This window comes from Siniperca chuatsi, linkage group LG3, assembly GCF_020085105.1.
Source record: "Siniperca chuatsi isolate FFG_IHB_CAS linkage group LG3, ASM2008510v1, whole genome shotgun sequence".
In the NCBI taxonomy this organism is placed as follows: domain Eukaryota; kingdom Metazoa; phylum Chordata; class Actinopteri; order Centrarchiformes; family Sinipercidae; genus Siniperca; species Siniperca chuatsi.
The window spans coordinates 30,103,598-30,129,818 of record NC_058044.1 but is presented as its reverse complement, the minus strand read 5'-3'; the positions used below and the strand labels follow the sequence as shown (position 1 = coordinate 30,129,818).

General features: G+C 39.4%; 1 long non-coding RNA gene across 2 annotated transcripts; it reads right to left on the bottom strand.

Annotated features, from left to right (window-relative positions):
- Positions 1–3,380: 3,380 nt before the first annotated feature.
- Positions 3,381–24,258, bottom strand: LOC122873881. Of its 2 annotated transcripts, XR_006377527.1 has the most exons (5): positions 24,145–24,258; positions 11,385–11,425; positions 9,955–10,029; positions 8,834–8,918; positions 3,381–5,305 (listed from the first exon to the last, which is right to left on the bottom strand). It is a non-coding gene; the product is annotated as an uncharacterized LOC122873881 (long non-coding RNA). The 2 variants fall into 2 exon arrangements; XR_006377528.1 differs by lacking the exon at positions 11,385–11,425 and having other exon boundaries at positions 24,145–24,240.
- Positions 24,259–26,221: the final 1,963 nt, after the last annotated feature.

Below are 26,221 nucleotides of genomic sequence, written 5' to 3'. Positions count from 1 at the left end.
TTGTCTCCTGTGACAAAATATCAAAATAATATTCAAATGACTATATTGGTGGTTTTAATTGTGTATAATTTATATTCATAATTTTTATTTCCGCTCACATTTTTAGATTGATTTCATACCTTCCAGATGGCCATTGGTTGTAGTTTGTTTCAGTGTGGTCTGAAAGAGAATCAGTTCACAGGGACTCGAAACGTATGAGGGGAAGACATTCCATCCCAGTGAGGATTTAATTGCCTTTTCTTTCTTCTTTTGCAGTTACATTATTTGTTAGCATTAGAGTGTTTATGTAGTCAAGAGCAGCAGCACCTAGTGGAAAATTTAAATGTTTACGCTTTGTCCAAATGAGGGTTGCAGCGTTAGGTAAGCCAAATTAAAATGTATTGTAATAATAATAATAATTTAAATGTGATTAGCAACTAATTATAAACTAATGTACCTTTCCTGTAGGTTCAGATGTGTATGTATAGTACATGATGCTTTTATAGGCAAGACAATTGTATTTATGTAGTACATTTTATTACAGGTAAACTCAGTGTGCTTAACATTAAAGTGCATACAGCACCAATGACAACCTGTGACTGACAGTTGGAGAAACACTGGCTTGAGAAATAATCTATGTTTTCTTGTGCTTGCAGGTTCATTCTGAGCATCAACTCTGATGGCTCCAAATGCACATCAAAGTCACAGCTCAGCCGGAAATCTGGCAAGAAGGGCGCAAAGAAAACGTAGAAGCTTGAAATGAATCCCTTCGTGGCATCTCTCATCAGAGAGCATGTGGACTTTGATTTGCAAAACTACTGAAATGCAGGACGGTGTAGTCCCTCATTCGTCCAGGAGCGTTCTATCATAGAAAAGGTTTCAGTCGTAGTCATCTGGACACTTCTCAATTGTGGACAATTGCTACTGAAATGCAATACATTTGATATGATTTTGTATTTGATTTGATTTTTGTAATGCCTGTTCACATTTTAGCGTGGTGATCCTCTGACTTTTTATTTAGCCTCATCATTAGATTAGGTCAAAAATGAATGTCGAATAAAATATAGTAATTCCTATTTAGAGAAGTTAATTACCCTAGCGTCACGTTAGCGTCGTGTAGTGGTTTTCATCATCACTTCACTATTGCCAGTAAGATCAGGTTTATTTTATCACTCAATATCTGCTATTTCATCTGTTGGGTTTGTTATTTTCTTTGTCATATACCTTATTAAGCCTTCAGTTATTAGGCATTTAGCTATAAATAAATGTCCTCAAGAGTGAGGGCCAACCTAAGGCTGCTATGTCAGTGAAACTGGTTTTATTCGTTTGCCAAAGGAGGAGGAGTTTCAGCAGATCATTCAACCAGTTATCCGAGATGTTTCATTAATTTTAACACACATTCTTAACACTATTAATAAGTGGCATAAGGTAAAAGAAACAGTTTGCTACATACAGTATACAGTATACAGTGTAATAGCTACAATATTATACCGTTTCATAATGGCAGTGGTTACGGAGACTTCTGTCTGTTGGTCAGTAGGTGGCAGTGTTGTGACCTGGTAAACAACTTGCTCATTTCATGTCCTACAAAAACAAAAGTTTGGTTACACATCAAGAAAATGTGCTGATTAATGTTAGCTGGATTACTGATTGGCATTATAGCTAATTCACTTTAATTCAGACTTGGGTTACAAAACAAGAATATCACAGTTGCTTTCTCTTAGGAATGTACTTTCCTTTATGATAGGTGTCTGGAAAACGTTATCTAAGATCACATCAGGGGGTGAGAGAAGAAAGTGTTTTTGTTTGCATGTGTGTGTGATGTGTGTTTGGAGATATTGATATATTCATGATATTGTCTGGTAAGTATCCAAAATGGCACCTTTACTGCTTGAAAGGGGGTAGAGGTCAGTTGGGTCCAGAGATTTGAGCAGACTATGCAGCTGTGTGTTGGTGAATGTGGGGGGACATATTATGTGTATAAAATTATGTATAATTTGATAAATACTACACATAGCAGTTTGTTCCTAAATAAAATAGGTAGTGTGTGTAATAAAAACTGTTTAACTAACCAACAGACAGATGTCAAAGATTTGGTAAAAACGAAGGAGTACAACATGAAAAAAATGTGAGAGGTGGAAGAAACCCTGTATGTCTGACTGTGGATTCAGAGAATTCTCGATTTTCACTGCTTTCCTTTTTCATCTATAACCTTTGCTGACAAATCAATGAATGCTAGCTTGATGTCAAAGAACGTGTAACCCTCAAGGCAGCACACATCCTCCTACAGCACTGACGGATGGGCTAATATCCACTGATATACTTTCCCCAATGTAGATCCTCTGATTCTCCATCTAGTGAACTAATGAAAAACCTAGAGCAGGTCATCAGAATGACAGAATGAGAAATGGAAATGTTTTCTTTATTCATGGGAAATAAAAATACAGTTTTGTTTGATTTTGCAATCTTCAATTTAATTCAATTATATTTATATAGCGCCAATTCATAACAGAAGTTATCTCATTGCACTTTTCCTATAGAGCAGGTCTAGACCGTAGTCTTTAGAATACTATTTACAGAGACCCAACAAATCCCACCATGAGCAAGCACTTGGCGACAGTGGCAAGAAAAAACTTCCTTTCAACAGGCAGAAACCTCGAGCAGAACCAGACTCAATGATGGGCGGCCATCCGCCGCTGCCATGTTAGGTCTTCATAGATGCATAGATTAAAAAAAATAGCATTACATTTATTTTAACGCACATTAGGTACATTAAGCACTACACTGGCATTTGTTCTCCAAGAGGCACATGTGTTTCTAAAGTGAAAATTCATGTGAACAAAAAAACTGTACAGCAACAAACTGTATGCATGGCTGGTGAAATTAATTACTAATCTTGAATTGCACGCATGCTCCTTTTTACTCTTAATTTTTTGAAGCACAAATTACATTAGAAATTATGTTTCACAGGTTCATACAATATGGATGTACAGTACATACTAAGATTTGTACTTAAAAGGTCATGCTGACAGTATTTGATCTTTTTTGTTATCATCAATAAATCCCATAAAAACACCAAAACCAACAATTAATTTGTCCTGCTAACACTATGGAAGTTTTAATTGGACTTCAATAGTTGTAACCCACAGAACACAATCCACAAATGTGTACCATGACCCACAAATATTTCATTAAGCAAAAACATGGATTTTTTTATTTGTGTTGCGTAAAGTCATATCCACAAAAATACAGAGTGATGTCAAATATGCATAACTTACTCTGTAAAAACGTCTTGTAATTTCACATAAAAATGATACATATAAATTGATATTTACACATTTGTGGATCCATTTTTACATGTGAAACAGGTTTTGCACATTAGTGGATTGCTTCCTGTCAGCTTGTGGGTCACGTGACATTTGTGACTTCCTTCCTATTTATTTATTATTATTATTATTTATTTATTTGTGTGAATTTTGTTCAAGTCGTACCGCAACAGATCTGTAAAAAGGAATCTGCAATGTGAGGTACAGTTACTAGCTACACCAGCAGATGGCGAGATTCACTCGCATGAGCTGACGGAACTGCAGTCTGTACTGGAAGAAGAGTCGTAGACCCGCCCATACGCTGCCTCCTATTGGCATAGTTCCAGGCTTCTGCTAAACGCTAGCCTAGCTATGATTCTAACTGGCGCTTATGTTTCCATATGTCCCATTCTCATGAATGCGATATCTCAGGAACACCTGGAAGGAATTTCTTCAAATTTGGCACAAACGTCCACTTGGACACAAGGATGAACTGATTAGAATTTGGTCAAGGTAACTGTCAACCTCACAAAACACGATTTCTGGCCATAACTAAAGAATTGATTACCATATTTCACAGTTGGTCGGACAATGACTTGGTGACAGTGATGCAATTTTATATTCATAAGGTCAATGGTCAACTTTACTGTGACATCATAATGTCCTGGAAAAAGACTTTTTTGTTTTTTATTCAACACCATAACTCAGGAACTGAAGGGAAGCTTCTGACCATATTTCACAGTTGGTCAGACACTGAATAGGTGACACTTTTGACTCAAAGGTTATTGTGACCTCAAAAGAGGTTTTAAGCCATAATTTAAGAATAAACTGGGCGATTCCAGATTTCACACAAATGTTGACTGGTGACGACATAATGAGTAAACAACAATTAGCACCATACATGCTTTCCTCCATCTCATCCATTTTGCCTTTCCTTCATTAATCAGTTCAACAATGTATATTCAGTGGAATCATGCCCATTCACACCATAGCCAAAAAATACACTGTATACCTTTTATTCAGTTCCTTCCAAGTATTGACTACATATATTATATGAATCTGGACTATGGAGGTATTTTATCAAATCATCAAACCTGCAGAGGTCCTCCCCCGAAAACGTCTGTATATAGTGATATAATTGCTGATGTTTTTGGAGAAGATTCCCTTGCTTTTACTGGTTTGGTCAGTGTGGCAAGCGGCAGTATTGACCAACCGCTTGAAGAGAGTGATGTTTCTCCAGAGATGGATGGTGGTTCAAGTTAACATTACAAGCGTCAAGAGCAGTAATGTTACTGTGTGTATTCCACATAAACTACCCATTTATTTATTTAGTTAATTACTTTAATAATAAATGAACTAATAATATAATCTCCCAATAAACTCTGCTTATACCTACAGTGTAATAACGTTAGGCCAAGTCGTAGAAATTGTCACATAATGGTAAAGGCCAGATTTAATGAATTCACTATCTGATTTCATACTCGACCTATGCCACTCCTCCACAAATTCTTCATGACAGCAGCGGAGCACCACCAAAAAAACGGAGGAGACAGGATGAAATCAAATCAACTTGATAACAATAAGAATAATAATAATAATAACAATAATAATCAACCACAATCAACAAACAACAAAATATTGATTTACAATCATTGCTGTCCATTCTTTAAATTTGTTTTCTTTATATATCCTTTATATACGGTTTACAACAAGCAGACAATTAAACGGGAAATTATTTGAACTGAAGCAATACATTGGAAATAATTCAACAATAAGGAGCTGATTAAGATGTTTTGAAATAGTAAGAGCGATATGTCTGAACTTATAAGGCGTTAACAATGTGTGTACAGACTAGTCGTGCACCGACGTCTTCATGCACTGCAGGGACCACAGGCTGCACATCTTCCTCCTGCACCAGCTGATGGTGTTGCGTGACACAGATGTGGAGGACAGCGCAGGCTGCTATTATGGTGCAGACTCTTTCAGGCTGCATCCGCAGCTCCCCGTGAAGGCAGTGAAACCTAGAAAATAGAGCTGATGATTAGGGTACTGTCAGGCCCAAATTTCTCACTAAGTGGCAAGTTTGTTTGTTTATTTATTTATTTAGTCTGATTTTCTTTATCTTTGGCTCTTTCATATTTAGAAATAACATGAGGCGATGACTTAAAAGAAAAAAGTGAATGGTTTGGGTTCTGCTTTATGCGGTGATCTGTCCTGATTAATGTGTCAGCACCATGGATAGCGTCATTTTCTGTCTCCCTCTACACCCTTCAGCCAGTGACGCTATCCATGGTGCTTACACATTAATGGCAGAGCTAACCACGATATGTGGCAACTTCAGGACTTTAATACATTCATTTTTTTGTTTACTTTATTCGTAACATTCTTTTTCACTTGATTGACTTACCTTTTAATTTTTATTACCTTTTCAACATTAATTAGCTTTATCCTGTATTTTCCAAGTTATGGTTATACATTTGTTTAGTTATTCAGCATACATTTGAGCAATTATTGGTGTCATCAGCATTTTTAAATTAGGTTGTCTGAGTCAGTGTCTTCATTTAAGTCTCTTCTCAAAACACATTTTTATCAGAAAGCATATCCTGATTTTACCTGAACCGGCTGTTTGTTTTATTGCCTTTGTGTATTTTATGTATTTTATTTCTTTATATTTCATCATTCACTGTGATATTTTATTTCTCTTGTTGTGAAGCACTTTGTACTTTGTTTTGATAAGTGCTCTATAAATAAAGTTGTATTATTATTATTATTATTTGTTAGATTTTTGGCTGCAAAAGAGTTAATAAGAAATTGTGGGAAAAGATTCAAAAGTTTTGGTTCCTTACAGCAGTGATTCTGAACCTTTTTAATATCAAGGGCCCCTAATTTAGTCCATATTAGAGCCACAGACCCCCATTTCATGAGGTTTTATCAATTTAACCCAAATCTGAGAATATTTTTATTGTTAGATATGATTTTGTCCAGAATTCCTCACCTATCTGTATTGTAGCTAGAGAGATTACAGTGAAACTATGACCAGAAGAGTCATTCTTAATTATCTAATTGTGTTCACTTCTTGTAAATGAAATAATGGTAAAGTTCAACAATTCATCATTTTGCTGGGGCCCTGTAACTCCCTCACAGACCCCTGGTGGTCTCCGGACCCAACAGTGAGAACCATTGCCTTACAGCATGCATTGACAAGTAGCTAACTATTATTATTCCTCCTAATGCATAAAGGTAATAGTGATGCATGCCTGTGCATTTCTAGTCCACCTTCCACCTTCTCTTCCCCTCTCTCTATCACTCTCTCTCTCTCAAACACACACACACACACACACACACACACACACAGCTGTAGTTGAAGTATCTGAATACACAGATAAAAGCTGTTACTGAGACATCAGTAGACTCTTTGCTCTGGAATCTTTTGCTTTGTTGTGTTTTGTATAGGTGAAAACTGAATGGTGATCTATCTCTGCTTAGTAACATTAAATGTGGGAGTACAAATTTGTGAGTGGCAAATTTAAGTATGTTCATCAAGGACACACGTGGAACTGCCAGAACTTGACCGACCAAGCTGTGCCGGTGGAGCTGATTGCTCTTCATCACTACTGCTGTGCCTAGGTTGCTGACTTGACTGGGATTTTTCACTACTGGTAGTAGCTGTGGCTGGCTCTGACTCTTCTTTTTTTGAAGCAGCTTTGAATATCTCTGCTTCTTTTCATTATGGCTGTTCTCTTAATATCCCTGGGTGAAATGTAATGCAATTCATAACACTATACACACATACACGACACATACAATCAAGTATAATGATAAAGTACCCTTACATGTAATATTGTTTTATAGCTTTCGTTAATCCACCAATAAACATGCATAGCCATAAACAACCATTGAATGCAAAATAATTAAACTGAACTAATTAAACTGAACTAATACATGCTTATGAAGTTCATGCGTCCTGCGACCACCTGTCGCTAATTGAGGGAGACTAAACTACATCAACTAGTATTCTTTTTAACATCATCTATACCGAACATTACACCACACTTACATACACCAGTGGCATAGCAAGCAGCACTCTATTTCTCCACTCAGATTTCCATGACTGTGTGCCCAAACGCTGGTCAAACAAGCACTGCTTCATGAATTCTAGATCCAACAGGGAAGCAAAAGGCAAAGCTATCTATCTGTGTGTGTGTGTGTGTGTGTGTGTGTGTGTGTGTGTGTGTGTGTGTGTCTTATAAAAGACCAGAAAAGTGGTCTTTTATTTCAATAATGTTGGCAGCCTTGATAGAGTTTAGCAGTCTCCAAAAGCTGGTGGATAAGTTTCCCATTTCTAGCATATTTTACCACTGCAATCAACAGCAATGAACAGTATTGTGTTGAAAGTGGCTGAGGCTGTTTAACTTAATGGGATGTGGTGGCAGTAGGGATGTCTGCTCAGCAGCTCTGACTAAAGATGTCCATCTTCCATTCTTACCCGAGTATAATCCACTGTGTTCAAAGAGGATCAGCTGTGTCCTTTTCATCCTTTCTATAACATGCTGAAGGGCAGCGCTGGCTTGTGTGTGTGTGCAGAAGCGAGCATGTGTGTGCTTACATGTGGTAGAACAGGAGGATGATGAGGCTCCATGCTCCATTTCTGCTATATTTCCCTTTTTATTATTTCTCAAGAGGTAGTCAAAATATGGATCCACTCCAATTCCCATTGCACAGGACAACCTGTCAATGGGTTCATTGTGCAACACAGATCACATAAAGGACTTTCCCACACACACACATACTGTCTTATGTCTCTCTGCCTTTCTCTCTCATATGCTCTCTCTCGCCTCTCTGTTTTCTGATCCTTAAAGACTATATCAGCTCATTCTCTCTACGCAGCCAAAAGTATTGTGGTAACAAATCTCACGGCCTAATCTCACCTGGGTTTCTGTCAGGGATGTTGCTGCTCGTGTTTTCCAATCTAAGCACTGAACACTCATATGATTAAATTACTGAGGGAAATTGGATATGGGTGAGGCAGTGTGGGACAGTGGGTGAACATGTTGCCTGGCTCTCATTTCAACTACCTTGTAGATAGGGGGCCTGTATGTGGAAAACTCCACCAACTCTGCAGAACAGCATTACCAGACGAAATCTGTCAAGATCAATGTGTTTTGACAGTAGGCTGAGCAAAATAACAACTGACAAACAGAACAATGATTTCAGCAGAAGTGGATGTGGTGGCATTGATGCAATCTGCTGCAAGTCTGGCTACAGGGTGAGCAAAACCCATGAGCAAAGCTGCATGGGCTACATCAAGCTGTGCATGTGAAGTCATAGTGGGAAGGGGCTATGATCTGCAGCAATCTCAAATATAACATTATGGGGATAAACTTACTTTGTTAGATGAAAAACTATTCTTGTATGATACAAGACACTTTCATTTTATGTTACAGAGCACAGAGAGAGCAAAAAAGCTAGGCCGAGTACTCTACCATCTCTGCAAAGTAAAGCAAAAAGTTATACTTCATTAATCCAAGTGGGGAACTTCACTGACCTACCTTAACTTTTAGGAGCAGTGGGCAGCCTTAGGAAGAACCCAGGGAACAACTGTTGTTTTGAAGTCAGTGCCTGGGTCAAATACACCTGATACAACAAATAATTTATCTGTAACTTTAAAGCTGTGCTAATCAATATTTTTATATTAATAATGGATCAAGTTATTATTTGTAATGTGAAAGGGGTCACTCATAATCACAAACCCACACCAAATGATCACCTAACTGCAGTTTCCCACAGTTCTACGTAGCATTTTAGCTTCGTTCTGCTCATTGTTTTGGTATTACGACCTGCAACTTTACTGATTGGTTCATTCTCACCTCTCGTATTAACATCATTTCATTTTCAGTAAGAAAAGCTCTGATAAACTCACTGTACGCTACCTGCACAGCAACAAACGGATGACAGACAAAATTAGAGAATAGCTAGTGGAATTAGCTAGCAGCTAAAGACTCAGATATGTCACACAGGCTTAAACAGACTTAGAAATAGAGTACATTCTAGACTTATTCATCTGGTTACCCAATCCTGTATCATAGAAACACATACTACTAATCTGCAACATAATGAGAAAATAACATAAATGGATTATGTTATGTTATTTATGAACATTTCTGCCAACTAACAAAATATTGATACTTAATGCATCTGTTAAATGTTCACATTCATTATATTTCTTTTTCTGTTTGTTTTTCTCTACAACACACACTCTTGCAATACAGCATCGGCTTGTAGCAACTAAAGCATGATAAAACTTTTTTTATGGTTATGTTCAAGGACTCACAGCACTCGGATAAGGTGGGGGAAAGATTCAGGTCTTGGTTTAATATTGAAAGTCAACACGACGGTCTTAAAAAGTCCAGTGCCTTTTTCACCCACCATCCACCCGGACCACATCCCTATAACTACATAAATGCAGTACTTAATAAACTAGAAATAACATTGCCAGGGAACATAATCCAGGCAACAACTACGCTTCTTTACAAAATGTAATTTGCAAAACAAAGTAGTAGTATATAGGTGTAACTTCTAGGAAACAGGGTTGGTTCACCAGAACCAATACAATCAATATTAATATATGCGTATGTATATGTGTATGTGTGGCAGTGTGTGGAGTCCTTACCTTCAGTGAAGGCTCTTTGTACACCAGTTCTTAGGTCTCTCTTTAGTGAATCTTCGAAATCAGTTAATCCTGGATCTGCAGGGGTTGTGAAAGATGTTAAAAGCTGCTACTGACACACACGTAACCTTTTCCTTTTCACATGGCTCCTGGGGTATTCTGCTGAGCCTCTGTGAGGGTCATCATTCTTTTTAAAGAGGTAGCTTTGAACTTAGGTGACCAAATCCAAATACTGCAAATGCTAGGCTTCACATTGATTATTTTTTCAGGCACTGTAAAAAAAAATAAAAAGATTATAACTGCAGAGAGAAAGATACCGGACTTGTCTTGACAGGTCATTTAAACTTTATTCCACATTTTAACTGTTATATAAATCTATAAATATAACATATTTAGAGTATCCATTGCAGTTAAAAGATGGAATTGAGTTTGTATAACCTGGCAACACGAGCCCTGCATCTTTTCCTCTGTATTCCTTATCAGTTTTTTACTGTTTAATGTGAGGCCCAGCATTTGAAGCATTGGGATTTGATCACCCTAGTTACAAGCTACTGTACCTCACCAAAAACATTTGTAAAGTCCCAGAGGTAGGTGTGTTGGGAAGCCTCACAGCATGGTCTGGGTGCAAAAATATCGACATAATTTTTGTTGTATTTGTATTCCTGCACTGTTATTGGCATTATTATTTTCTGCAAATGTGTTTCCACATTTCCATCATTCTTGTACAGTTAATTATTACAAGTGAATAACCCCTCTTCCTGGTGTTGCTGTGTCAACACCAGAGGGCCCCGCAATGGGTCACAATGAAGCTGTCATGTTCACCGCACTGGGAAGACCCTCTAGAGACCGACCATTTGGTTGGCTGCCAAGATTAAAAAGCAACTTAACAGCAATTGAAAATCTTGCTTTTGCTAACCCCCAGTGGTTTAACTTCTCACCTTGCTGCAGTGATGCAGAAGTGTACTCCAGGGTGTGTCAGTACACCGTGACATCACTATTGGGTGTGGTTACAGGTTCAGACTTTTAAAGACATCCAGCCACCATGCTGGGTGTGGTCAGAGGTACAACAGACTTGAAACTTTCAACACGCAGTGAAACACTGCTGCTTTCAGCCTGGTGTTAAGTCACCTTTTAATGTTTGGACAGCATCATCCCTCATTTCACAGAAAAACTATGTGTGCACACAACTACGGCAATGTTCCTTAAAAAAGTAGATCTTGGAGACTACAATGTTTTTAGTACCAATATGAGTATTGGCCAAAACTGCAAACTAATTTGTAAAAAATCAGAATTAGCCTTAGTCTTAATAACAAACAATTTGTAATGAAGCAAATTAAATCTGATTGAAATTATAAATTCAGTGGAGTTATGGATGTAAATGGGACTGTTTTAAATGATAGAAGCGAGGCAGGGTAATGTGTTTGGGAACTCACTGCTCTGTAGCCGTTCCCTTTCTTCATCATCGTGCCCCGAGCTGAAGCAGAGGTAAATGGATGAAATTGCGATTCAGTCGGCAGTGGTGGCCCAATTAATTGCTTTTTAGATGCTTGCATTACTGCACAGGCATTTTAAACACATGCTTTTTTTCCAATGTGTAATTCTTCCGTTGAGCCTCCTCCTTTCAAATGATGCATTGATGGTGTCAAGCCAGCCATATGCTAACCAATTGAGAGGCAAACCAGCGACATATAATCTAACACTTAGTCAAATGTACCAGACACTTGACAGTTTTATTGTGAGAACAAATGGTGATAATGCACTGGGCAAATACAGACAGAGAATCAAGCTGTTACCCTCAGACATCTATTTGATATCATTAGCTCAGAAATATCAAATCATGCATATGTCCTTTCATAAGGACCCAATTTTGACCTAATGCTTGATGCACCAAATCTTCATCGTCACAGGCTTCATCATACAATCAAGTCACTAAAGAGAAGACAGTTCGAAGTCATAACGGGGATTCATTTGCAAAGATGCACATAAAGGTTCCTTTAAGGATCTCAACATATGAGTCTACAAAACATATTTGAACATTTCTTCGCCTTGTCCCTTGTGATGGAGCTAAAGAAACTGATTCTGATGTGTATGTGTTTACTGAGTATGCACTGTGCCTACAGTATATGTATGTGTGTGATTGAGGTAAGCAGGGCTGCTGTAATGCTGATAGCCTTCTGCCTCAGAGTTTAATCACTACCTTAGACTGGAAGCCAGAGCCGCAACTGTTTTGTTCAGCCTCCAACATTTCTATGCATCTATATTAATTCTACTTGTGCGAGCTCACGTAAAACTGTCTGGTCGCATCCCGCTGTGCTTGTACAAAAGTGCCCCTGATCTGATCCTCATCAGGCCAGGAGGAAACAAACAGGAAAAATAAACAATTTTAGGACATTCTGTTTTGTTTATGAAATCTGGTTCTACTGTATGAGAGATATAGATTGAACACAGAAAAAAGTCACGGTTGTCTCACTCTGAGAGAAAAGGATTAAATCTATCATCATCATTCAATTTCTTACAAACAATAAAAAGACAGGAAGCTCTGAGCAAGTACTGAACTGGTATTGAAACACAGCAAAAGGTACTAGATCATTTAAAAAAATAAAAGTATTACAATTAGAACTGGGCTTTAATACGTTTTGAGGGAGGCTTATGTTTGCATTAAAGGGATAGGTCAAGATTTTGGGAAATTGGCCTATTTTTTGCAGAGAGTGAGATGAAATGATTGATACCAATCTTATGTCTGTGCATTAAGTACAGAGCTGGAGCCAGGACGTTAGCCTAGCTTAGCAAAAAGACTGGAAGCAAAGGAAAAAAGCTAGCCTGGCTCTGTCTTTAATTCAAAATTATGCCCACCAATACCTCAAACTCACTAATTACACGTTGTTTCTTTTTTGTTTAAACCGTACTCATGGAAGTGTAAAAACAACAATTTGTGATTTTAGGGGGAGTTACATGCTGAAACTATTTCTTGGCAAACAACAGCCAGGTGCAGTAACTGTGCACCGCTTCCTGGAGTCTTGCCATCACAGTGAGGGTGCCAGGTTTGGTACCATCTTGCCAGTAGAGAGACCTATGACAAAACCTGTGCTCACTGACCACATATGGCAACCTGCTGCACAGAAGTATTGGGCGGATGGGTGAACTGTTGATTGTTAAGAAGTCCTCCACAAACCACAAATTAAAATTGTGATTTTATTTAAGCTGCAATAATCATTATTTTATATTAACAACAGATCCAGTGACTACATGTAAAGTGAAAGCTATCGCTTGTAGTGACAAACCGATCACCGACTCTGCAGTTCCCTCAGCTCTAAAGTGTTTTAGCATCTTTCTGCTCATTGTTTTGGTTCTAGGGCCCACAGCTTTATTGTTTTGCTTCAGTCTCATCGCTCTCATGTACCTCTTTGCCAACCGCAACAGGCAGAAGCTGTTTTTAATGAAAAAGCTCTGATAAACCCATTGTACACTACCTGCCCAGCACCAGACAAAACAGACAAAGAGACAAACAGACAAAGTTAGCGACTAGCTGGTGAACATAATGGAACATCTAGCAGCTAAAGACTGAAACAAAAACAGATCTAAAAGGAGAGTGAATATTGGACAATAATAACATTTTGAACTATTCCTTTAAACTGTCCTCTTATTCTCTCACACCACATGCAGACACCTAAAAAGCTATCCCAACAGATCACTGCAAAGCCATGAGACCAGGCCACGCTTAATGCATGAAATAATGTACTGCAAGTGTCTATGTACAGTATGTGCAAATGCCTAAAGTGTGTGTACAGCAGATTTAGTTTCTGCATGTGTGACAGTGTTTGTGTATGCACATGTGTGCGTGTTTTTTTGTTTGCACATGTGTATGTGTACAGGATGCATCTGGCTGTCTATATTTCACATTTCCATTCAGGCAGAGAGTAAGTAGGCTGGCACCTAATGAGCTGATTACTGGGAGCAGCATATGGTGTGTTCTCTATGGTTCTCTTGGCTCCACCATTAGCGCAGATGAGAGCTGGGAGAGATGTGGGGAGTGGGTGGGTCAGCTATGGGACAAAATGCACAGATATGCATCTACTGCACAAAGCTGTTTTGTGATTACACAATCTCTTTAGGATGGAATGTAGATGATATGATATGAAGAAAGATGATACAAAATCCCAGAGCTGCAGATTTTGGGAATTTCCTCCATTTCGAGTCATGTCATTATGAAAGTCCACTTCAGATGACGACCCAGTGTGCCACAGTGTTTAAGGAGGCAGTTTTTAATTAATGAGGAAATGTTTCTGGCAGTTCAGATTGATGCATATTTTCAGGATAGAATAAAATAATGAATACATGTCATTGACTTCTGTTTGTTTTTGAAACCATTTCACATGTTAAGACCTTGCTCATTAAAAATGACAAACTTGACTTCAACAATTTTCTAGGTGCCTACTTGCCTGTAAAAGTAATGTTAGTGCAAATTGTTACATGTTTACATACATTAATAATTAAATAGTAAGCATGGTGCGTTAAAGCATCTTTTACTCATTGTTTCGTTTTTCCGGACTGCAACTTTAGTGTTTTGGTTCACTGTTACTGCTGTTTTCAGCAAAAAGCTCTATGAACCCACTTTACAGTATTATGGTCATTTTTGTCCCTGTATTTAGTACTCACAGTCGCCACCAACTCCTAAAGGAAAGATCTGGCTATTTAGCTGCTAAATGCTCCACTATATGAGGGGTGGAAGTAACAAAAATTAATTGATAAAAATGGAGGTGATGAAAATGCATGTGAACTGAAAAAAAAGGGGTAAAAACTGATGTGAAATGAAAAATGGAGTGATAAATCGTCAAGTGATTTGACTCATTTAAAGCCGATTTGATTAAAACAGTCGTGATATGATGAAAACAGAGCCATGTTTCATCATTTTCCCCGTCTTACATTCATCACAAAATTGTTAATTTATCATTTAAGGAAAGTGGCCTCAAAGGTGGGAGTAACAAAAAATAATTGAAAAAATGGAAGTGATGAAATGTATGTGAATTGAAAAATAGAGTGATAAATTGTCATTTGATTTGATAAACTTGAATGACATGAAACAGTATTGCTCTGATAATCAACTGGGCTGTGTTCTGTCTACAATTCATCATTCACCTATCATACCCAACTGACATTTATTGTTACATTTACAGTTTATCAGTGTTGAGTAATGGAAAACGTTAATTCTGAAGGACTATGAGTTAACAGTTTGAGTCAAGCATAGAGGCTGTATTATGTGTAGCTCTGGTTGTGTCTGTGTTTTTGTTGTGGTTGGTTTGTAAAACAAACAGCCAGCGGCAATGCTGATATAGCGGACTGTGAGCTGTAGTAACCCCGGTAAACACACTAACCTCAGTTCAAAACAGTTCAACAGTTCAAATCAGCTTTAAATTAATCAAATCACTTGATAATTTATCACTCCATTTTTCATTTCACATCCTTTTTTACCCCTCTATTTTTCAGTTCACATGCATTTTCATCATCTCCATTTTTATCAATTAATTTTTGTTATTTCCACCCCTCATACCACTATGTTCACCAGCTAGTTGTTAACTGTGTTTGTCTGCTGTTTGATGCTGAACAGGTAGCATACAGCTTTTAGAGCTTTTTTGCTGAAATCAGCTGCCAGCTGTGGCTGGAAATGAGGTTGATGGGAGCAGTGAGAATGAACCAAAACAATAAAGGTGCAGGGTTTAAAACCAAAACAATGAGCTGAAAGATGCTAAAACACTCCATGGAGTCGAGCGAAACTGCAGAGGCTGTGGTAATTCTCTGTAGGTTAGTCACTATGAGCAACACCTTTCATATTACACAATAATTTGATACTTTGTTAATGTAAGCATAATCTTTCTTACTTTTCCTTTCGGCTGTTCCCTTTCAGGGGTCGCCACAGCGAATCATGTGCCTCCATCTAACCCTGTCCTCTGCATCCTCTTCACTCACACCAATTAACTTCATGTCCTCTCTCACTACATCCATAAATCTCCTCTTTGGTCTTCCTCTAGACCTCCTGCCTGGCAGCTCCAACCTCAGCATCCTTCTACCAATATATTCACAGTTTCTCCTCTGAACATGTCCAAACCACCTCAATCTGGCCTCTCTGACTTTATCTCCGAAACATCTAACATGAGCTGTCCCTCTGATGTACTCATTCCTGATCCTGTCCATCCTCGTCACTCCCAAAGAGAACCTCAACATCTTAAGCTCTGCTACCTCCAGCTCTGCCTCTTGTCTTTTCTTCAGTGCCGCTGTCTCTAAGCTGTACAACATCGCTGGTCTCACCACCGTCTTGAACACCTTTCCTTTCATTCTTGCTGATACTCTTTTATCACACAACACACCTGACACTTTTCTCCACCCGTTCCAACCTGCTTGCACTCGCCTCTTCACCTCTTTTCCACAGTCTCCATTGCTCTGAACCGTTGACCCTAAGTACTTAAAGTCCTGCACCTTCTTCACCTCTGCTCCCTGTAACCTCACCGTTTCACCTGGGTCCCTCTCATTGACGCACATGTATTCTGTCTTACTGCGGCTGAGCTTCATTCCTCTGTTTTCCAGAGAAGACCTCCATATCTCTAGATTTTCCTCCACCTGCTCGCTGCTCTCACTACAAATCACAATGTCATCCGCAAACATCATAGTCCATGGAGATTCCTGTCTAACCTCATCTGTCAGCCTGTCCATCACCAGAGCAAACAAGAAGGGGCTCAGAGCACACCTCACCACGGTCTTACAGCTCTCATACATGCCCTGCACCACTCTAACATACTTCTCTGCCACTCCAGACTTCCTCATACAGTACCACAGCTCCTCTCTCGGCACCGTCATACGCTTTCTCTAAATCTACGAAGACACAATGCAACTCCCTATGACCTTCTCTGTACTTCTCCATCAGCATCCTCAAAGCAAATATTGCATCTGTTGTACTCTTTCTAGGCATGAAACCATATTGCTGCTCACAAATGCTCACCTCTGCCCTTAGCCTAGCTTCCACTACTCTTTCCCACAACTTCATTGTATGGCTCATCAGCTTTATTCCTCTGTAGTTGCCACAGCTCTGCACATCTCCCTTGTTCTTAAAAATTGGCACCAATACACTTCTCCTCCATTCCTCGGGCATCCTCTCACTCTCCAAGATCTTGTTAAACAAACTAGTCAGAAACTCTACTGCCACCTCTCCTAGACACTTCCATACCTCCACAGGTATGTCATCAGGACCAACTGCCTTTCCACTCTTCATCCTCTTCAACGTCCTCCTCACTTCACTCTTGCTAATCTTTGCTACTTCCTGCTCCACACCAGTCACCTCTTCTACTCTTCCCTTTCATTTTCCTCATTCATCAACTCTTCAAAGCACTCCTTCCATCTTCCCATCACACTCCTGGCACCTGTCAATACATTTCCATCCTTATCTTTAATCACCCTAACCTGCTGCACATCCTTCCCATCTCTATCTCTTTGTCTGGCCAACCTGTACAAATCCACCTCTCCCTCTTTAGTGTCCAACCTAGCATACAAGTCCTTATACGCTCTTTGTTTGGCCTTTGCCACCTCTACCTTCACCTTACGCTGCATCTCCCTGTACTCATGTCTACTCTCTTCAGTCCTCTCAGTGTCCCACTTCTTCTTAGCTAACCTCTTTCTGTGTATACACTCCTGAACTTCCTCGTTCCACCATCAAGTCTCCTTGTCCACTTTCCTCTTTCCAGATGACACACCGAGTACCCGAGTACCTGTCTCCCTGATTACATTAGCTGTAGTGGTCCAGCCATCTGGGAGCACTTTCTGACCACCCAGAGTCTGTCTCAGCTCCTCCCTGAAAACTACACGACATTCTTCCTTTTTCAACTTCCACCACTTCGTCCTCTGCTCTGCCTTTGTCCTCTTCATCTTCCTCACCACCAGAGTCATTTTACACACTATCATCCTGTGTTGTCTGGCTACACTCTCCCCTACCACTACTTTACAGTCACTGGTCTCTTTCAGATTACAACGTCTACACAAGATGTAGTCCACCTAAGTGCTTCTACCTCCGCTCTTACCACCATCTGTCCTTCTGCGTTTCTGTCCTGAAGACCGAACCTGCCCATCAAATTCTCATCACCTCTGTTCCCTTCACCTACATGCCCATTGAAATCTGCACCAATCACCACTCTCTCACCTCTGGGGATGCTCTGCATCACTTCATCCAACTCACTCCAGAATTTCTCCTTCTCTTCTAACTCACATCCTACCTGTGGAGCATAACCACTCACAACATTTAACATCACCCCTTCAATTTCCAGCTTCAGACTCAGCAACCTGTCTGATACTCTTTTCACCTCTAGAACAATCCTCACAAACTCCTCCTTCAGGATAACTCCTACTCCGTTTCTCTTCCTATCTGACCCATGGTAGAACAACTTGAACCCTGCTCCTAAGCTTCTAGCCTTGCTACCTTTCCACCTGGTCTCCTGAACACACAGTATGTCCACCTTCCTTCTCTGCATCATGTCAATCAACTCTCTAGCCTTCCCTGTCATAGTCCCAACATTCAAAGTCCCTACTGTCAGTACTACATTCTTAGCTTTCCTCATCTCTCTCTGCCTACGAACACACCTTCCTCCTCTCCATCTTCGTCTTCGACCAACAGTAGTCCAATTTCCACCGGTACCCTGTAGGTCAACAGCACCGGTGCCGGTCGTTGTTAACCCGGGCCCCAACTGATCCGGTATTTTTGGCATGTGTTTTACGTCGGATGCCCTTCCTGACACAACCCTCTGCATTTATCCAGACTTGGGACTGGCACAAGAAGACACTGGCTTGTGCCCCCTTGCGGTAAGTAAAACTAGATATTGACACAGGACCCTTCTACAAGACCACATTAGTGCCTTACTATTTCATGTTTTAATTGCTTTAGTGGCGCATTATCTAACAAAATTATAACAATTAAATTACCACAAACTAATTGCCACACAAACAACCTGGGTCCTTTGGGAGTCGTGGGGCACTGGGGGTCAGTTGCCCGCTTTGCTTAATCAGTTCTTGACTAAATAGAAAAGGTGCTTGAGAATTACCAGGTAGCCTTTAGTCTTATGTTATTTTAAAGTCCACATGATCATTTGAATTAATAAAATGAATTAAAACTATATACCAAATACCATAAAACCAGTGCTTTATCCTGAATCTGCATGTGCCAAGTGTGACCATAACATCTCCCATGAGCGCCCAGGAAAACTTTGAAATATCTAAACTTTAATAATAAAATAATCCAAAATGAGAAGCCTTTTTATTAGTGCATAATTCAGGCTCATTGATTATTTATCGAAGCGGCTGGGGGCTGACTGCAGTCTGAAAGGTTATACAGCAATATTCCTGCTACAGAAATAACCCAGAAGTAGGAGGAACGATAGAGTTTTGATTTAAATGAATCCACCATGAGCTGGATGTTCAAGAGAAAGGCTCCCTGTCTTTCTATCATGTCATCTCATTGACAACTCAGTCTCTATCTTATTTCAATGCTTTCTCTATGCTGAATACAAACCCATTTTTGTCTTTAGCCTCTTTTGTCTGTCTTTTCCTCCCTCTACCTCACTATCTCCGTCTTCCTCTAAATAATTTTTATTGCACTCCCAACCCCCATTATCCCATTTTGTCCTTGTCATTTCTATGAGGAGTGGAACTCAATGAAATTATGTATGTATAGTGTATTGATGTAATTTAACAATAAAAATGAACTTACAAAAGTTGTCTTATCACCTGATTCGATGAATAAAATATAAAATTAAATAAAAAAATCTTGATGTTCTATTTAACGTGTGTAAAATTCTTAAAAGTTTCCTGGAACAAACTATGTAATTTGGTACTAACAGGGTGAATAGAGACAAAGTTCTCAGTTATTTTAGTTAGTTGTCTTAGCAGTTGATTTCAAGAGAAATTTCCTTGAAAGTGACGTAATGAAAGAACTGCTCCTTTATACTCAAGTATGTATTTATTCATCATTAATTTATTATTGGAAACTTCATTTATCATATATGTTGAATTGCATGCTTGCCTGTAAACAAATTGCACATATTTGAATGTTCAGCAGACCTGCTATGGACTGACTAAAAGATCTCTCTACGTTACGCTCGATTAGCATTTAAATGGAATTAATCTATTGGAAGTGTACCACCTGAACACTGTCTCGATTTTATCAATAATAAGTGCCACATTACATAGTTCTTTCCAGGAAATTATTAAGAATCTACTTACATGTAAATTCATATGCATTTCAAAAGACCAAAAGAGTAACAACTAAATTTGTTCCTCATTCAATGCTTACAACGTTCAATATTAAATTAATAAAAATGTAAATGGACTCAGTTACGTAGCTTTATTATAACCACCTGTATGGTGGAGGCTAGTGAGACACTGAAAATGTCACAGTGATCATAGTTGAGAACAATTTCCAAACTCTGCTATTTGGAACTGTTTGGATCAGACATGTTGGATCACTCCTGTCAGTTGATAATGTCAATGCCAGGTAACCACTGCTTCAGGAAATATTATGCATATAACATTGAGAAGAAACAACTTCCCAAATCTAACACTTGATGCTCTGACATATTTGCTCTATCCTGAACATGTGGAAGGTTACTGACTTTAAACTACCTATAAACTCAACTATTGTATGTCTAACCTAATACCTAAACATAACCACATACCTAAAATTAACTAAAACGAAAGTTAACACCTTAATGTCCTTCAAGCTCAACCATCTGTAATGTCAACTCTAAATATAACCATTGCTATGGAAAAATAGTTGTCATCTACAGTACAGGGATTCAAATCAAGGATCACTGGCAGTGATTTGACATATCATGCCACAGGATCCAATAAAGAGACAATTTTCGAACCCGAAAAAAGCCTTCAGTCATCTTCGTCCCCAAAAACCCCAAAACAGCCTTCAGATACCTTTGTCTCCACACGATTTTGATCATATTGTCCCTGCAGTGTCTCTCTTCAGTAAACACAGCACCGCTGAGTAAAAAAAGCAGAAATGGTGGAAGCACATTGTACATCCAGATATCAGATATAACATTGCCTGGCCAAGGACGTGATACCTTTTCCTATTGTGAAGAAACTGTATTATTTTGTTGAAATTAGCTATTGGTTTTAAAACAGGAATTTACATTTACTTCTTAATACTTGTTAAAATAACTTTTTGTAATAATACAAATGAATGCCTACTCGGTCGGTGTGTTAGTCAGTCCAATCCATGTTTATATAGACATTCATGGTCCTTAGAGGATGAAGCCTACTGACTTCAGTGAACCCCTGGAGTATTCTTAGAGCGCCACCAGCAAACTGATGTTTGGTTATGAGTCTCAGCAATTGGATGGATTGCCATGAAATTCAGTAAAACATTCATTAATAAGTAGTTAGTAGTTAGTAGTTCCCTGACTTTTCATGTAGTGCCATCATCAGATCAAAATGTGTCCAATACTTTTGTGTTTTTGCAGACATTTGTCATAAACCAAAGAAAAGACATTCCCATCAGCCTCAGCTGTACTTTGTGTTTCGTACTAATTAGCAAATGTTAGCACATGCTAACACCACACGCTAAACTATGATGGTGAACCTAGTAAATTTAACCTGCTTAACTGCAACATGTTAGCACATGTCATTGTGAGCATGTTAGCATCCTGACATTAGTGTATAGCTCAAAGCACCCAAGTCGTCAAAGCATCAGTATTTGACGACCTGGGAAAGAGAATGGATTGTCTATTGTGTCTGTTTGGTCAGGGTCCATTTATTTGCCTGTTGACATCAGCGTTTTGCGTGACAAATGCTTCTCCCAGTGTGTCACAACAGGGAAACTTGAGAGCTTTATTGGGATAGCTGCATTTTACTTTGTGCAGGGTTAGCAACGTCGCAGAGGACTTTAGGCTGGCTGTTTAACGAGCTTAGAGTGGACCCCGAGAGGGAAGGGGGGAGGGGAGAGGGAAGCACAATGCAAATACCTCCTAGAATTTTAAAATAGTAATAATGTAATGTTAGTGGTAATATTAATAAGTTAATAATAATAGGAATGACAGCTATAGGAATAATAATGACAGTATTAGTAACAGAGCCAATAACAACAACTGTAGTAACAGTTGTCGAGCAGGAACACAGGGGCAGCAAGTGGCCCACAACCACAGATCCAGTCTCTGTAGCTCCGAAGATAGAAATGCCTGCTGAAAGTGACAGAAAGAGAGAGGAGAGAGACGAGAAAGCACAAAACTACGGGGAGAGAGAAGATGTTAAGTTAGAAACATGCAGTAATGGGATAAAAATACATACAGACGGAGAGGGAGAGAAGGAGAGAGGAAAGAGGTGCATCATGAGAAGTCTCCCAGCAGTCTAAGCCTATAGCAGCATAACTAAGGGATAGTTCAGGACTCACCCAAGCCAGTCCTAACGAAAAGCTTTAACAACCCCCCACCCCCCTCTCAGTCTTTCTTCACATCTCTTTCTGTCCGAGGCGCACTGTCTTTGTACCTCTCTCAGTCTGTTTCTTTACCTATTTACCTATCTTTAGGTGTTTCTTCTGTCGGATCTGCTCAGTGTCTGCGTCCGCTATGATCATGCACACTTTTTTTCTGCTTTGTTTCATTTTCCTGCTGCTTCATTGGTTGTGGGTCCCTCTGTATCGGGACACAGGGATAAAGAAAGGAACAGACACTCACACGCAAACACAGGGCAGACCTACCTCTCTAAAATATGTCCTATATGGAACAGAGGTAGCCTTGAGGTTAGGAATGTGGGGTAGTGCTTCTGAAGTTGTCATAGGTTAAAATCGCCAGACCGGATGATCTGGGGAAAGTAATTACTCTTTCTTCCCTTAGCATTGACAAGTCCGTGACCAAGACACTTTTATTAGCTGATTTGTTAGCTGCACAGATGCCTGTGGCCAGAGTGATTATGTGTAATTCTCTGACTATACAGCCATGCTGTGCCAAAACATTTTGCTTAAATATGATATTTGCTGTTTTTTCCTGTTCCATTTTCAGATAGATGCATATGACGGGTGTTAACTTGTGAAAAATGAATTAAGACTGAGTAAAGCTATAAATCAGAAGGGATCAGAGGGATAAGCCTCCACCCCTGTCCTTTCATTCATCATAAGGAGGCGGCAAGGGCAGGCTGGTGGTGAGAAACTGCCATACTGATGTAGTTGAAAGGGCTAAAGATCTTTGTTAGTGCCCAGATTGCCCCTTAGGCTGGCTGTGCTCCCAGAGTGGGCTGTGGTCTGTACTGGGGCCCTGCCTACTGTGGGTGGTGAGGTGGTGGTGATATTTTCAGCAAAATAAAGTCCACTACTTTGGACAAAAAGAGAGGACTACCTTTCTTTCACTTGTCTTTCATGTAGGTGGAGTTTTGGAGACCTGACACTGGTTAACTAGGGTGATTTCTAAGACATTAAGACATGTACCTTTTGTCCCACACAGTCTAAAAAAGTAAATTTTCTAATACCAAAGATAATTGGATTGATGTTAAAGAGTAACTACACCCAGACTAAAAATCCTTCTTGAACTGCCATTTAGCAGTTCCTTTACGCTCTGTTTACACTCTGAGCAGCAGTGCACTTCACACTGTTGTGCAACTGTCGGTTGTGGTCTAACCATCACCAGAGAAGAACGTAGATATTGGACAATTCTGCAGAACCTCAGATTAAGTCTGTTCCTGCTTTCTAGAATATCTGCACATGAAAACTTTTGTATGGTAAAGGTTAGGGAAAGATTGTGGTTGGCAAACAAACTATGGTTAAAGTGGTCATATTATGCTTTTTGGCTTTTTCCCTTTCCTTTATTGTGTTATATATCTTTTTTGTGCATGTAATAAGTTTGGAAAGTGAAAAAGCCCAATGTCCACCCCAAAGGGAGTTACCCGCTCCCACAGAAAACGCTGCTCCTATACTGCCTGAAAACAGCTCGACTGTAGTCCAGCCTTTACTTCCGTAACATATCTACGTCACTATGTCACACGCGTCATAATGCATGAATTGAGCAGTTTCCACAAGTACACATATATATGAAATTAAAATAACATTAGATACCCTCCAGGCAGTCAATGGTCATAAAGTTGTTAGTGTGATGTAGATGCAGTGCACAGTTAAAACATTACCTATGAAAGATACAAAAGTATTATTACAAATGAATAACTTACCACTCTGAAGTGTTGTGAAGCGGGTTCAGGTTGTTCTGCCTGTGTTTCAGTATCAGACTCGGGCTCAAACATGGAGCCATAGTTACCGGCTGAAACAGCATTGTTTTGGATCACACTACCTTGCTCGTCAGGACCTGCCCTAATCTGCTTCTGAATGGCTAATAGTCCTTACCTCGGTACTGCGCATGTGCAACTCCCAACAAAGATCGAATAGAAGTGAGATGCCTCACTCTGTAGCTAGAACGTAGCGTTTAAGACACAGGGGGAAAAGAGGTGCTGCAGCAATGTGCAGTGGGAGAAAAATATGGTGTTTTTTGAAAATTAAACCATGTAAACCTTTTCTGGTACAACCCCAAAATAAAATTAGGAACCTGAAAATGAGCATAATATGACCACTTTAAGGTATGGTTAGGGGTAAGCAACTAAATGCTTGGTTGGTGGAAGTCCAATTGTTTATGCTTGGCTGAATTCAACTGAATTCAATTAAATTACATTTTATTTATATAGCGGCAATTCATAACAGAAGTTATCTCATTGCACTTTTCCTATAGAGCAGGTCTAGACCGTACTCTTTATAATATTATTTACAGAGACCCAACAAATCCCACCATGAGTAAGCACTTGGCGAGAGTGGCAAGAAAAACCTTTTTAACAGGCTGAAACTGGACAGAACCAGACTCAATGGTGGGCGGCCATCCGCCACTGCCGTGTTAAGTTTTGAGAGAGAGAGAGAAGTGGAGGAGAGGGAAGCACAATGCAAATTCCACCTAGAATTTTAAAATAACAATGTAATGGTAGTGGTAATATTAATAGTAATAATAATAGGAATGATAGTCATAGGAATAATAATGACAATAATAGTAACAGAGCCAATAACAACAACTGTAGTAGCAGTTGTCGAGCAGGAACACGGGGGCAGCAGGTGGCACACAACCACAGATCCAGTCTCTGCAGCTCTGGAGGCAGAAATACCTGCTGAAGGCGACAGAAGGAGAGAGGAGAGAGATGAGAAAGCACAAAACTACGGGAGAGAGAAGATGTCGAGTTAGTAACATGCAGTAATGGGATAAAAATGCATACAGACGGAGAAGGAGAGGAGGAGAAACAAGTGGATGAAGTGGATGTATCTATAAAAACAAAATGCAAAAAAGTGCAACAGAAACTGACATAGTGAATAAATACACGAAGCATGTGACTTATTTTTCACTCAAGCTTCCACTGAAGAGACAAAAAATAGTAGCAGACAAAAACATCTGATCCGTGCGGAGCGATGAAGAGACTGTAGCATTCCTTGAATGTATACATGAAACAAATAGAAATGTCTTATTTCCATCATGTTTTCTACATGGTTTTCCACCGTTTGAGGTTTGACTGACGCTCTTTTAATTACATCATCTCATTGTGCCCTCTTCTTGTGCAATGGTTTATGACATCCAACTGGACAATTAGTGCCACCAACTGTTTATCTCGATGCACCCAGCTACTAATAATAGCATAACAGTAGTGGATGGAAACGCACATCATTCGCAATTTATTTTGCCAATTTTCAATTGGTCGAACACCACCCATCAGTATACTATCATTGCAGTCCCCTTAAATATGCGCACTGTACTATTCCCCCAAACCACTGCAAAACTAAGTAGTAAGTACCGTGGACAAGTGAACCAGTGCAAGTGGACCAGTGTACTTACTCACTCTTGACTGACTCTCTGGTGATCAGAGGTGGCTGTGGAGTACACAGTATCCATACTCAAGTGTACAGCTTCTAGTTCCCCCCAGTCTCTCTCCTCCACTGCTACCTCAACAACCTGGCTGGACTAGACAATGATATAAGGAGAGAGGGAGAGATGATTACAATTATTTGGGTGGTTGGTATTAACATGATTAGAAATTCAGATCAAGAATTGTTAATATTCCCTGACAAAGATGTGCAAAAAGCTCTACAACTTAAACAATACCATACTGGTAATGACCAAATAGTTGTTGTCAATTAATGCATGGAGCTGTTCCATCACATTTCATTGGATACTAACTATTCAATTCATACAGATTTCAAGTATCCAAATATTTATGATGC